The sequence below is a fragment of the Prosopis cineraria genome, unplaced genomic scaffold (assembly GCF_029017545.1).
Source record: "Prosopis cineraria cultivar Desert tree isolate PC_DT_omini unplaced genomic scaffold, ASM2901754v1 PC11, whole genome shotgun sequence".
Taxonomy (NCBI): domain Eukaryota; kingdom Viridiplantae; phylum Streptophyta; class Magnoliopsida; order Fabales; family Fabaceae; genus Prosopis; species Prosopis cineraria.
Genome location: NW_026555342.1, coordinates 12,400,443 through 12,415,511, shown reverse-complemented (window position 1 = coordinate 12,415,511; position 15,069 = coordinate 12,400,443). Strand labels below are relative to the sequence as shown.

The window sequence follows — 15,069 nt, the reverse complement described above, 5'->3', positions numbered from 1 at the left end:
TAATATTAACACATCCAAGACTATATTTGGCCACAAATTATCATACAAGATTTGAACTTATTATAATATAATAAGGCAAAAATTATAAAATAACCGGATGATAAATAAAAAATAAATCAAAATGTTAAAAGTAAAAAGTATATGTATAGATTCAATTATATTTCGATAGGCCGGACACTTGCGAATGTCCGGTTGTTGAGCAGCTTGATCCGGTTCTTCGGTATTTTGATGCTATGACTTTTCACTTCTAAGTTCTAACTGTTATCTGAGGAGAAAGCTATTCTACGACTCTATGTAGTGCCGGTACGTAAAAAAGAAACTACAGGCAACTTAAAAGCTTGAAAACATAAGATATCAAATTGAAGTGATAGAGTTAAAACAAAAAAAAAAAAAAAGTTGGCAAATCAAGATTTGAATTGCATTGAAAAATGTGTTTGCTCAACTGTGCTTTGAATTAAACAGCCTTAAAAAAAAGATATTTGTGAGAAATAAAAAAAGGTGATAGAGTTTGTCATGTTTAATATTATAAGAATTTTCATGCTACTTCAAGTAATTCTTTTTTGATTCCTCACATAAAATTCAAACCCTTTGTGCGCGAACCATTATTACTAACAGTGATCTCATAACTATTTCGGGATGTTGTTGACATATTTATGCAGCACATGGTAATTATATATTTTATGACTTAAACTCAAATCTTAAAATAAATGATTTAATTCTTTCAATCATTTGAACCATGCATCTCTTGGTCAAGTTCCTCGAAGTGATCACATAAATTTGCTAAATGCATGTTTCATCGCTGATTCTGACAATAATTAGGCGGAACATGCGGGTCTTCATAGTTCATACCAATCGATGTTGATCAGTAAATTTGGACTTACAGATTAAAACGACCTTTCTTTGTTTATTCGGGCATACATTGTACATGGACAAACTGATCAAATTAAGCAAGACATGCATAATTCAATATTTGGGATACAGAAAACTAATAAAATTTAAATTTAGGGAGAATGATAGTGAGAGCCTTCTGAGAAAAAAAAAATAGCAACGAGGACTCAAATCAATTTAAGATTTATTTATGTACAAGTGCATCGATAAACCTCTTTAGTTGCGCATGTATAAATAATTTTTCAATTGCTTTCGGCCTCACTGTTATTTTTTCTTTTCTAAGAGCTCTCACTGCCATTCTCCAAAAAAATTTATGACCATTTCAAAGAGAAACAAATCGCTTTCATGGATAGACAGCGAGAGATAAAAATTCATTATTAAACTACGCATGTACAGTACGCAGTCCTTAATGAATCCTTCATAATTGTCCATTTGGACTCATCATTCCCTTTTCGCGTCAAGTTTCAAGCTCTATTATCTAATCATTTCTATTTATAATGAAAAAATCCAAATCACTAAACAAAGACAAGTGAGAAAAAGAGAGAAAGAAAAGGTTCCAAAACTGTCATTCCGTTGACGGCTATTACTCACAAGGCAAAGGAGTTGAACTGAGTATCGTTAGGAACAATAACGTTATGCGTGTATATATATTTGCTCAAATGACAAAAGATGCTCTTCTCATTATTCATTCTTCTTTCATCCTCAAATTGACCACACAACGAAACCCAAGCCTAAGTTCGTCCTTCGTCTCCTTCTTCTCTTCTTCTTCTCTTTCAGTTATGCATATTCAGAGTCGAAGCCAAGTGCAGGCCCGGGCATGGCTGCCAACTAGCTTTAGCTTCCTACTACGTTGACGCAGAAAACGCCAACTCACTCGAATCAGCGACCTCTTCGGTCAGAAAATTTCAGACATTCTCAAATACAATTCCCAATATTCGAAACCCCAACACCACCCTCCCGACCAGATTCGGCTCCGCGTGCCCTTCACGTGCCACTGCTTGAACCAAGACTTCTTAGGTCATACCTTCTCTTATTACACCATGCAACGTGGCGATACCTACACGTCCATTGCTACCGGACTTTCGCCGGTCTCACCAACGAGCACTGGATCAGCAGAGTCAACCGTCTCCAACCTAACGACATACCCGCCGGGGACCCGGATCAATGTTACTGTGAATTGCTCCTGCGGCAGTGCACGCGTGTCCGCGGATTACGGCTGTTTCAACGTATCCGATTCGGCCTGCAGAGGGAATGTCAGGGGTTGCGGCGGAGAATGATATTCCGGCCGAGTTGCTTCAGAGGTTACAATCCGGGTCCGATTTCAGCTCCGGCCTGGTGATTGTGCGGCTAGAGGTTTGATTTTCCGATAGATATTTAAAAGTTTTACTTAAAAATAATATGAGTTGAATTCACTCGAAAGTTTAAAGTTATTTATGTCGCGTGGACACGCGGTTGGCTTTTTTTTCCCCCATTTCACGCACGGAGCTCATGCTATTGGATAATAAAGTTTTTAAATGTTAAAACATATTGCCTTGAATGTTGTATTAAAGTATAAGAATTAAACTATGTACTATTCATAATTCTTGATTGATTAATAATATGTTTTTATAGACTTCATAGTGAATGATAATAGTATTAATGGTAAATAATATGTTGACTACCATGTCTCTAATCATTGTCTGAAACCCAAAGAATGAATCTACATTTTTATCCAAAAAGAAAGAAAGAATGAAAGAGTACATAATTTATTTATGATTTATTAATTTTAAATTTAGAATAAAATAAATTCAATATTTTTTGGGTCCTTTTTAAGCCTTGAAAGAAGTTGTCTATTTTGTGCTACAGAAGTGCTTCAAAGTCGCATTTTGTCTCGCAAATTATGGTATCATTTGCGATGTCTCTTGTCAAGGGAAAAAAAAGAAGTTAGAATCTCTTAAAATTACACAATCATCACAGCCAATTTGTTAAACAAAACTTTTTTAAATTTAACCTCAACTAAAAAAACTTCATACTTATAATTTATAAAGATACTAAAACTTAGATTGGAGACTGAACTGAGCAAGGTAATAGTTTAAGTTCTAAAAATGGGGGTCAACTCATCATAATTGTTAACTCCAAACAAACCCTTTTTTAGACTTAATAAAGTAATTAAATATATACATATATATAATCCAATACATTGATCTGTTCAAAATTCTTGATCAAACTAATTGGGGATGATTCACCAATTCATTAATTTGACTGGCTAATTAGAGCTGAGTTTTTTTTTATTATTATTTTATGAGATTCGAGTTGGTTTTATTTTAATGTAATTTATAAAGACATTTGACGCTGAAACGAAGTTTTCATCAATGTTATAAATCTATAATCTGAAGAAAAAAAAAATATGAGTCCAATTTGCTGACATACGAGCAGTTTTCTTAAACACTACATGTAAATTTGCGACAAAATTAAGAGAGAACATTTTTTCATAGCCTCATTAGCTCATGAACAGTCGTAAGACTCATTCACGCGGTTATGAAAAATTCATTTACTCAGTAACAAAACAAGAGCCAATCAACCCACACGGTACTCTTCAGGCCATCTCTCTTTCTCATGGAGAACAAAGTCTACTGTTTCATTGCTTCAGTATTGGTGTCGCTTCATGAGATGTCTCCTAGATTTTATAAAAATTTGCTCTGGGTGTGTGGGTAGGGATTTGGAGTCTGCAATCACATGTTTGTTAGAAGTTGTCAAAGAGCTATGCGTGCCTAATGATACTTTTATATCCTATATTTTGCAGATGGAAAATGGAAACTTTCCACCATTGAGTTAAAGTAAGTTGTTTATTGTACCTCGTGATCCTGTACTATTAATTTGGCTTTTTTCTATTTTGGGCCCTCAATAATTCTTACACGCCCAATAGTGATTTGTACTTCAAATCAGTCTTTCTCGTCCTGTTAGACTGGACTTAATGTTTTGTCAATCATTCTTTCTTTCGGAAGTTGCTCAAGTCCTCGACTCCTATGTCCCTCACCTTATACCCATTTGCAGATCAGGTGATGATGAGGACACTGCACTGCTCTATTCAAGTTCACTGCTAATCAGTGTGTATTTATGGCATCCGATGTTGACATTTTAAATAGGAATTTCTGGCGGAACTATTGCTGGTATAGTTGTTGGAAGCATTTCTGGGACCTTACTCTTGGGACTACTGCATTTCGTGTTTTAGATGTAGAGAGAAGAGAGTGGAAGATGCATCCCTTTTCACCAATCCCCTCGCATTTGAAGATAAGTATAATCAACTTGGACACCGTAAGTCAATTATTCTTAGGCATTGCTCCACATGATCTATTGGCATTGACAGATTATTTGTGTGGCCATATTAGGAGCCGAGTAGTTAAAGAAAATGGGACTCAAATCTCGTAGAAGAAACTACTAGTTTTTAATACAACAAACTAGATTTATGAATTTCTTAGAGAAGCAAAGAACCGATTGAGGAAATGAAGCGCAGACACATGATCACAGCTCAAAACTACTGGGCAAGATTAAGAAGAGATCACGACACAATATCCATTTTGTCTCTTTCCATTTTTATTCTAGAATTTAAACGTTATATCTAAGCTTCTTAGGTTGTTGAAGTTGACGTGTTTCTTGGATTCAGGTCTGGAAGCTGCTCAAAGAAGCCATCAGAATTGGTTGGTGGTGCTTCTCCTAGATTGACAGGCATTACAGTGGGACAAGTCAGTAGTGGAGTTCTCATATGAGGAGCTTTCTAAAGCTACTAATGGCTTTAGTATGGATAATAAGATTGGACAAGGAGGTTTTGGATCTGTTTACTATGCAGAACTTAGAAATGAGGTTTGTCTTCACCGAAGATAGAATCTATCAATAAAAGTTTAACACTTTTATTTGTTACGGCTCACATTTTTTTTTTTTTGATAATTTCTAGCACCTATTGACATTAAAGCCCCACCATATGTTGTGCCTCAGTTATATATATTGCGCCAATTACCACATAAATTCAGAAGTTAAAATCATTTTATTAGTACTTCTAACAGCATGGCCATATCATCCTTTCAAGAGAAAAAAAAACTGTGACGAGTGATGAAGACTTGAAAGTATGGAATATCAAATCCACATTGAGTAGTATGAGATGCCTATTAAGGTATTTAATTGGATTATTTCTCCCACCTAAATAGGGAACTTTTGGAGTAGGTTCCCATTCATGAGTCAATTTTGGGGCTCCAGCTGATCATGATCATTCTGAGTACATGTCATCATCCTGCACTGTGTTTCAAATAATTTGCTGACAACCTTAAGCTTTAAATCTTCGATACTTGTCTCTTGTTCTATATTCAGCCCCGTTTTATCAGTCTGCCATATGTCTAAGGCTGACCTTAAAATTGAAGCAGAAATTCTAATAATTGCTAGGCGTTGACAATTTTCCTACTAATTTATTATACAGAAAGTGGCAATTAAGAAGATGGATATGCAAGCATCAAAAGAATTCCTTACTGAACTGAAGGTTCTGACACATGTCCATCACTTAAACCTGGTGAGGTTTTCCCCTCATTTTATTATCTTATCTTCATTTCCATCGATATGAACAGAATTATCCAGAACCGCTGTGATGTTGAATGTGGGGTTAATAGATGTTGTTTGGACTAATTCGTGATAAAATTTGAAATACAAGGTGTTATTTAATTAAAGCACTTGCCTGAGAAAACCTCCTCCAATAATGCTTCCAAAGTTCATTTTTTTGTCTCCATTTATTTTTGGAAGTGATTTTCATCGTGGCTGCAGGCTAAAATGTTGAAACCGAACATTAAAATACCGCTACTCTTTCTCTCTCTTCTTGATCCCACTCTGGGAGAATAGATGTTGTGTGCCTAGAATTATAGTTACTTGCCATGCCAATATACTTGTTGTTACCTAAGCACACACCATTATGATTCCTTCTATATATGTTAGGGTCAGGGGTAAACAAGGTAAATAATCTATTAACTCTCTCTAAACAAACATCTCACTCAAAGAAAAATAATAGCCAAGTCAAGGAGAATCTCTAGAGATTGAAAGAGAATTTGATTAATTCTGAATGTGAATTTACAAACAAGCAGATGAATTAATAGACTCAACAATAACTGAAAGACTCCAAAAGAATTACTCACTTCGTTAAACTTGGGACTTAGTGGGCAACTAACTTATAACTGACTGCAAATGCTTATTCAAATTAATAATTACCCCTAAAAGCTAGGAAGGAGGTTCCACTAACTCCTAAACTTGGGAAATAATAAACTGAATTAATAAAATAAATAACAGACTTAAAAAAATCAGGAAAAATCTGAAATTAATCACATATCTTCCTCTTTTTCCTGCTGTACGTGATTAGTGGCTTATCAATATATGCTGTTTGCAGGTGCGTTTGATAGGATATTGTGTTGAGAACTCCTTATTTTTGATCTATGAGCACATTGAGAATGGCAATCTAAGCCAACATTTATGTGGCTCAGGTAAAAATATAGGGCCTACCCTCTCACTCTTTCATTTTCACAGACATTTGAAATCGTATTGCGTTAAATGCATATGTGACGTTAGTATCAACCACGAGTCATAGTATCAACCACGAGTCATGATACTTTAAATTGTATATGTACTAACACTTCTTATCACATGATTGTGATCACATGGTGTCTTATGTTTTTGTATCAGCTTCAAAAACGCTAGCTTCATTTTGACTTCAAGACAGTTAATTTTGTTGTTTTTAGAGGGGAAGCCATTATCATGGCCAAATAGAGTGCAAATAGCCTTGGATGCAGCAAGAGGACTAGAATACATCCATGAGCAAACAGTTCCTGTCTACATCCATGGAGACATTAAATCTCAAACATATTGATTGACAAAAACTTTCGAGGAAAGGTTTGCAAATGCTGTTTCTTTTTGGATTTTTGATTAAATATACAATGAAGTTAGAAATTCTGAGGCTAACTAACATTTTCACAGGTGCAGATTTTGGTCAGACAAATTTGACAGAATATGGAAGTTCTTCAATGCCATCACATCTTGCGGGCACATTTGGCTATATGCCTCCAGAGTAAGAATTTGATTTACTCATCACTTTCTTAGTTGAATTTGTTTGTTTAGTGATACAAATGCTTCTAGAATTAGTTCTTTTATTTGATTTTGTAAGTCAAGGTATTTGATTTGGGAATTAAAGTTCAATTAAGAATTTAAATGAATCCTTTTGGGCTTACGATTTTCTTAGAATTTTGAACCTACAATTATGTTACCATAATCAATTCATATGATGTTAGTGGCTTTCTAGAGTGTTAATGCCTTGGTTCTGCACCACTATATTTGTTTCAGTAGCATTTGTTTCTGTGATCTTCTCTTCCTGAAAAAAATTCCCTACTAAGCAGAAAAGTCGCAGTACATGTGTAATATGACCCATTGAAAATCATGGGATATCTATCATCTGGAGAAAAGAAAACCGATGTCTTTATTTGGTACAAACATTGACCGCGTCGCAGTGAACTTTGCCCTAAATCGTGAGATGCCTTTTGCTTGTTATTGGAAAAATACTCAGCACAAGTGCATACACCGATGATGCCACATAGGCTTCATAACACACCACGATTTTAAATGTTTATGTATAGTTTAGATTAAGTGTCGCATTGACTTCAATACGAACATCCTATACCAAGTGAAAAACACGGACACTTTTTTTAAAGCAAGTGCCTTTGAACCCATTCGAAGATATGATTGGTGGGGTTGAAAGATCCTCCTTATATTGTTATTATCTTTTCACAGCAAAGATTCATTGATATTTTGACTGCAAGTCTGATTTGATAATTGTAAAATTTGGAAGGGATTTTTTCCCCCTCTTTTTCAGCCATGTGGAAGAAGATGGTGCAGGACTAAAAAAGAAAGTTATTGATGGTAATAGTAACGTAAAGCTATAGCCTAGTGCGGCAGTTAAGTCTGCTTTCAAGGGAATAATTGCATTGAAATACAGACAAGTTGAGCTAGCCAGCATTCATGATAGCTTTTGATTTGGATTGCGTTTATCATGCTACAGTAATCTTTACAGATGAAAAGAAAATGGGGTTCGCATGTCGGCCACCATAACTTTTCTGCTTTGCTTAGTGTCCCCAATTATTACACTGATTTTCTGACAGAATAAAAGGGCGTGATGAACTTGTGGTTTTCAGTAATCCTTTGTGAGTGCTTTTTATCGCTTTTACAACGTTCCAGTCTCTTTATTATCAGACAAATTTCAATATTATTATAATCTTTTAATCATTTTGGCAAAGAGCGGTATTGCTGTGCGGATATGCAAAATATGGCGACTTTTCTCTCAAGACAGACGTATATGCATTTGGAGTTGTTCTCTATGAACTCGTATCCGCAAAGGAAGCAATCGTGAAGACCGGAGAGCTTGGGAATGACTCAAAGGGACTAGTTTCCTTGGTTGTTTTTCCAGGCCTTCTTTTAGCTATCTTAAATAACAATAATAATTTGAAGTCTCACAAGTATTCCTCCATATTCATTAGCTCAAATTTTACTTTAACTTGATGAAATGCAGTTTGAAGAGATTCTTAATCAACAAAACCCAGAAGAAGATCTTCGCGAACTTGTTGACCCCAGGCTCGGTGACAGCTACCCTCTTGAGTCAGTATACAAGGTAACATGTCATGTATACATAGTAAATTTCTAAATTTTCATTTACAAAAGTGAAAAGTGAAGGCATAAAGTGTATTCAAAAATTTATTTAATATTATTTTCTCTCCAGATTTTATATAACTGCATAAACCTAGAAATACAACTTTTACTGTGTCGATTTTTTGGTTTGGCTGTGGTGAGTTGCAGATGTGTCAGTTAGCGAGAGCTTGCACACAGGAAAATCCTCAAATAAGGCCAAGCATGAGATCAATTGCAGTTGCATTGATGATACTGTCGTCTCCAAGTGAGGACTGGGATGTGGGCTCCTTCTATGAAACCATGCTCTGATTCATCTCATGTCAGGAAGGTAACTTGTGCGCTGCAGGGTGAGCTACTCGTATTTTGACACTCCTTGAAAATGTACTAGACTTGATTACAGCGAGTGTCCTAGTTTTTTAAGCTTCTACTTTATCCTACTCTGTCTCAACATGAAGAGGCCATTCTTTGTTTGAATCTATGGGATCTAGGACTCGTAATTCACAAACCTGGAGACAACCCTAGTCCATAAGAGTCATGACAAGATCTGTAATTTCCTAGCAATCAAGTCTATGACTCTATCCACGCTGATTTTTTTAATAGAAATTTCCATTTTTATCCGTTTTTCTGGACTACTTTGTTTTTGTCTTCTTTTTATGGCATATATGGCAGTGGGGACAACTGATTTGGGGTAATCCAAACTCACCACTCTCTTCTGTGGGGCTTCTTTTTTTAACTATCAGCCAAATTCTGTCTCATCAGTCACTGGAAGTATGCGTTTGTATTCATTGTCTCCATCAATTTAGATTATGAAACTCCAATACAATTACATATAGTCCAATAGATATAAACTGATCTCTTCTAAGGCCAAATCACATGCTTAAAGGTGTGTTTGAATTTCATTAGTATAATTAATTATAAAAATAATTGATTAATATAAGTTATTTTGAATATAATTGATTTATTTATGAGGTATATAATTAATTTATAAAATAATCAATCATATTTGTTTTAATCAGAATTGAAAATAGAATTGAAAATCAAGTAAAATCATGATTTTGTGAAAATATATCCAAACATCCCTATTATATGTTAAAATCAATTATGAATCAAAAATTATGCTTTCAAAAAATATTCAAACACCCATTATACATGTCAAAATCAATTATGAACTCAAAACCATATTTTTCTTAAAAATATTCAAACATACTTATATATGCCAAAATTAATTATGACCCAAAATCACCGTTATCTCATAAACTAATATTACTTGATTTTCAATCATATTTTTGATTATACTTTCTAAAAATTTATTAAAAAACTATATAAAATTATTTGAAAAAATCATATTTGTGGGTTTATAATTAATTTTGACATATATAAGTATCTCGATATTTTAAAGAAAATATGGTTTCGATTCAGAATTATTTTGACTATTTGGATATTTTTTAAAAAAATACAAGTTAGGTGCATGATTAAATTTTAACATCTACTGGAAGTATTTGAATATATTCCTCTAAAATTGATTAAGAAGACAATTCAAACCCGCTCCACTTGTTGCTTAGTAAGGTTCCAACCATATAAATAATATGATGACAAGACAAGATCATGTCAATATCTTGGCCATTTGGCTTTTCCCCATGGGCGTACAGCCTTCCAAAATTCTCAATTTTAATACTTGTGTGCCCCAAACTGCTCTTTTGGGCATATTTCAACTGTTGATGTAATTCACTTTTTTTTTCAAAATAATCCATCTTTTTTTCAGGTATATAAATTCTGCATCTATATATGCAGTTCATTCTAGCTAGCAGATACCTCATAATAGACATTATATAATTGAACTTTTCTTTTAAAAAAAATCAAATACATATTACTAAAAAAACGGATTCATAAAGCTTAACTTATACGCTAAACTACGCAAATCTTTCAATGCTAGTTGTAGATTGATAAATTACTAAGAAGTAAGACAGCTATATTTAGATAGCATTTTACAGCTGGAACTAGTTGAAGTAGTAATGTTGGGATATGGTTCTATTTTATGAGAGTGATTTATCTAAAGATGCTATTGTTCTCAACTTCATTGAGTGAAATGGGGACCACTTGGGAAACGACAATTATATAGTGGCATACTAAAATGTGGGAACAAGATAAAATTGAAGCTTGATAGACATGTTACTTGGAAATTAGTCCCACCCCATGTGTGCATGTTCCATTCAATTACCTCCTTTTATTTGTGAAAATGACTGCTACATTTACCAACTGCCATGCTACATATTACCAATGCCCACTCCCAAAGTCTCAATTATCCAAATTATCCACTCTTCTGTTTTAGAGGTTCCTAAAAAAAAAGGAAAGAAAGGTGAAAAAATAAATTATAAATTTGTAATTATTTAAATTAATATTTACAATTTATTTTTTTTAAATTTTATCCAGTACCCAACTGCTGTCATTAATAATTCTTTATTCTTTGAGACTTGATTGATTTTCTCCCAAAAATTTGCTACACTCAAAAGACACTTAGTAAGAAGTGCACATATTTTTCAACAAAGAAAGCGGGGCTATAGAAATGACTTTTTATATTAGTTATTTTAGATTTTTTTTAGGTCAATTTAAGAAGAAGTAAAAAAGAACCGAAGTGAAAAGTTAATTTTTTTATGTTGGTTATTGAACTGTAAAACTATAGGTATGCCTATTTTCATTTAATGAATATATATATATATATATACACACTACTTTATATAATGATGAAAGTGGGAAAAAAAAAGGAATTGACATCATTCACCCTCTTATTATTTTCTGTCCAGCTCTCTCTTAGATGGATGATTTATTATTTTGGAATATTATATCACAATTTTTTTAAGATGAAAAAGATCACAATTATTCTCTAAGTACTTCGGATCATATATGAATAAAGGAGAATTACAGCTAAGTTTCAAAGAGAAAGTTAATGATAATTAGGTCATTGATAAATTTTTTTAAAAAAATTAATTATAAATATTAATTCAAACAGTTGTAAATTTAAAAGTTTCAATTAAAAATAAGATATTTAAATTCTAATAGAATAATTAATTTGTAATTTAAATTTTATTTGTTTGAATTATTGTTTTTAAAATCGGACCAGACCGGCCGGTCCGACCGGTGACCGGTGACCAGCATGTGTCCGGTCCGGTTTTTTTTTTATTGTGTTTTAAGTTAACCCGGGTTAACCTGGGTGACCCGGGATTAACCCGATTAACCAACCCGCCAACCCCTCGGTTCAGGTGGGTTGGGCGGGTTGAAATTAAAAAAAAAACTTAATAATGATTAACCAAGATGCATATTTATTTTGACATGATTATGATTAATGATAGGTCAATAGGAGTCATAGGGTAAAAAAATATACTTAATTTCAGATGAGGGGACGGAGAAGCAAAAAAGAAATCAAAAGTATACATTCATATTATATTATATTAATTTTTTTTAATTTGAATTATTTAATTAAAATAATTTTTTAACATATATCACTTTCATTTATTATCTTTTATTTTAAAATAAATTTTTATTTCTATTATTTTAACTCATTGAAATTTTTTTATCATTTAGTTAACCTTATTTTAAAAAATACGAATGTGTTTATACTTTATTATTGTTAGAATTATTGTTATATGTTATATGAGATTAAGACTTGGATATGTATAACGTATTGAGAATTAATACATTTTTTATTTTAAATTATATTATTTTATTATGACCGGTTTGACTCCGGTTTGACCCCCGATTGAATCCATGACCCTGACCCCTGACCCCTGAGTTTGGCCAGTTCAATGACCGATCCGGTTTTCAGTACCTTGGTTTGAATAGATATTTATAATTATTTTAAAAAAATTGTTGAGACCTAACTATAATTATTCATTTTTTGTGACTTTATTGTCATTCTCCTTGTAAATAGTGATGGAAATCTCTATGTTTTTTTTTAGCTGAATAAAATCTTTTTAATTTTTCAACTTGTTCAAACGACTCCCTTAAAATAATTGTACTGATAGTTTAATAAAAAGTGATAATTTTTCGGATAAAATAATAACACGTGATATGTAAGACGAATTTGCTTAAATTTTATTTTGATTACTATCTTCGTAAACTTTGAATCATGGACCCTTTAAAGTTTAAGATATTCGTTTCATTTGAAAAAAAGTTCAAGCTACATTTGCACAAACTAGTACACCGACTAGTTTAAAACTTTTAATTTATTTATTTTTGGTTGAGTAATTTTAATTTATTTATCAATAAAATAACAATTAGAAAAAAAAACAATTGCACAAACTAGTACACCGAAGTTATAATTGTACATTTGCCAGATACACATTACATAACAACCAATAAAACAAAAGCATGAGATTGTAATAACCTTTACATGACAATTGCAATTATCGATAAAATAAATAGTCTGAAACACCAGTATAAACTACAATCAATTTTTATAAGTCTTATTCATCAAATCATGTCACCATCTATAAGCCATTAGTTTTTTTAAAAAAATACAATAATTTATTTTAAAATTTTAAAAATATTGTCAAATTTGGGAAGTTCACGTGAATTGAGTTTAAAGAGATTTTAGAGCGACTTTTTTCCCAATAATAAGGACATGTTGAATTGACTTGTCCATTAATTAAAGCTTAGCCTCATTTTTTTGAGTCAACTAAGCCTCTTATTTTGAAAAAACAAACCTTTTCCCCTAATTTAATATTATATTTTAAAAAAATAAGTTTTATCAATGCAAATTTAAAGGCATGAACTTTGAATTTGAACTTTCATCCCTATTCCTTTCCGGGTTCGATTTTTGAGATTTTTTTTAAGCTACAATTTTTTACAAGATTTTCAAGCTAAAATTTGTCTTTAGGTGCGTAGATGTATATAAATGAGAATTAAGGGGGAAGTTATAAATTTAAATGAGAATTACAGTTAGGTTTTAAAATATAAAAATTTAATGATAGTTTATTCTCGACAAAGAATTACAGTTAGGTTTTAAAATATATAAATTTAATGATAGTTTATTCTCGACAAAATTTTATAAATAAAATATTTGTTTATATTAATGGCTAAAATATGTTTTTGGTCTTTTAACTAACTTTATATAAGATTTTAATTTGGTGTCTTCATTTTATAAAGTATCTTTTAAGTTTTCTAACTCTAACACTATTATTTAAATGATTATTTTTGTGTCAGTTATTATTTAAAAATAAATAAATTTAATGTGTCAACATTTTATCAATATTTAAAAGTTTAACATAAAAAAAATTTTATGATAAATTAATGGTGTTTAAAGTTATAAGACTAAAAAGGCACTATATAAAATTAGAGGAAAAATAAAACTATATGTAAAATTAGAGGATTAGTAGTATATTTAATAATTCATGTTAATTGAAACAATTATAAATAAAAAATTTTTGTAAAGTAAGCATGGTATTGAAACCCGACCGGACCGGCCGGGTCAACCCAGAAACTTGGTGACCCGGTCCCTTGTCCGGTCTGGGTTTACTCCTAAACCAGTGAAGAAATAAACCGGTGTAAACCGGTCAACCCGGGTGGTTAAACCCGGTATAACCCGGTAACCCGGTGGGTTGACTAGGTTAACCGGGTTATTTTTTTGAGAATTTTTTTTTATTTTTTATTTTTCAGAGTGCTGAATTTAAAAATAAGATAACAAAAAAAAAAAGTGAAACTAAAGTCAAAAAATGAAAAATTAGAGGTAGAGCACGCTGAGTCCAATTCAGATTTTCAGACAGCATTTAGTTCAGCCTTTCATCTGTGTTTTCCTCTCTCGCCCTAACCTAATTAGCGTTCCTTCTCTAGCTTAGTCTTCGTCTCTTCTTCAGACTCCAGTTCTATCTCCGTCTCTGCTATCTTCATCTCTTCTCCAGCTTAGTTTCTGACTCTTCGTCTTTTTTCCAGCTCAATCTCCGTCTCTTCTTTCAACTCTATCTCCATCTTTTCTCTAAACGTTTGAGATTGAAGAGTTGTAATTGTAATGATAGATATTAAAATGTTGTATTTTATTACTGTGTCTTTTTATTTAAATTATTATTTTAAATTTTAATCATGACCGGTTTGCCACCGGTTCAACCCCCGGTTCAACCCTAATTGAATCACTAACCCGTGACTCAGTGTCATGACCGGTTCAATGACGCGTCCTTTTTACGTACTTTTGAAAGTAAGAGTTACATGTCGGATAATGTGTAATTTACGCTTGAGACTCAAATGCAATAGTTAAATTAAAACTTGTATAATTTATCATTTTATTTTTTTTTTTGAAACTTTATAGTTGATATTTTGAAAATGTGGTACGAGAGTATAAAAAATTAAAAATACTAAAAAAAATAAGTGTTCAATGAAGGTCGATATCACATGATCCCATATGGTTTGAAATTTTCTAACATCCACTTATTGAGATTTGGATAGGCACGGACACATTATCAACGCAATTCCATTAAATTTTCCGTCGCAAATGCAATAACTGCATGCCGCATC

General features: G+C 32.4%; 1 pseudogene; it reads left to right on the top strand.

Moving 5' to 3' along the window:
* The first annotated feature begins 1,276 nt into the window (after positions 1-1,276).
* LOC129286114 (chitin elicitor receptor kinase 1-like) lies at positions 1,277-9,149 on the top strand (annotated as a pseudogene).
* Positions 9,150-15,069: the final 5,920 nt, after the last annotated feature.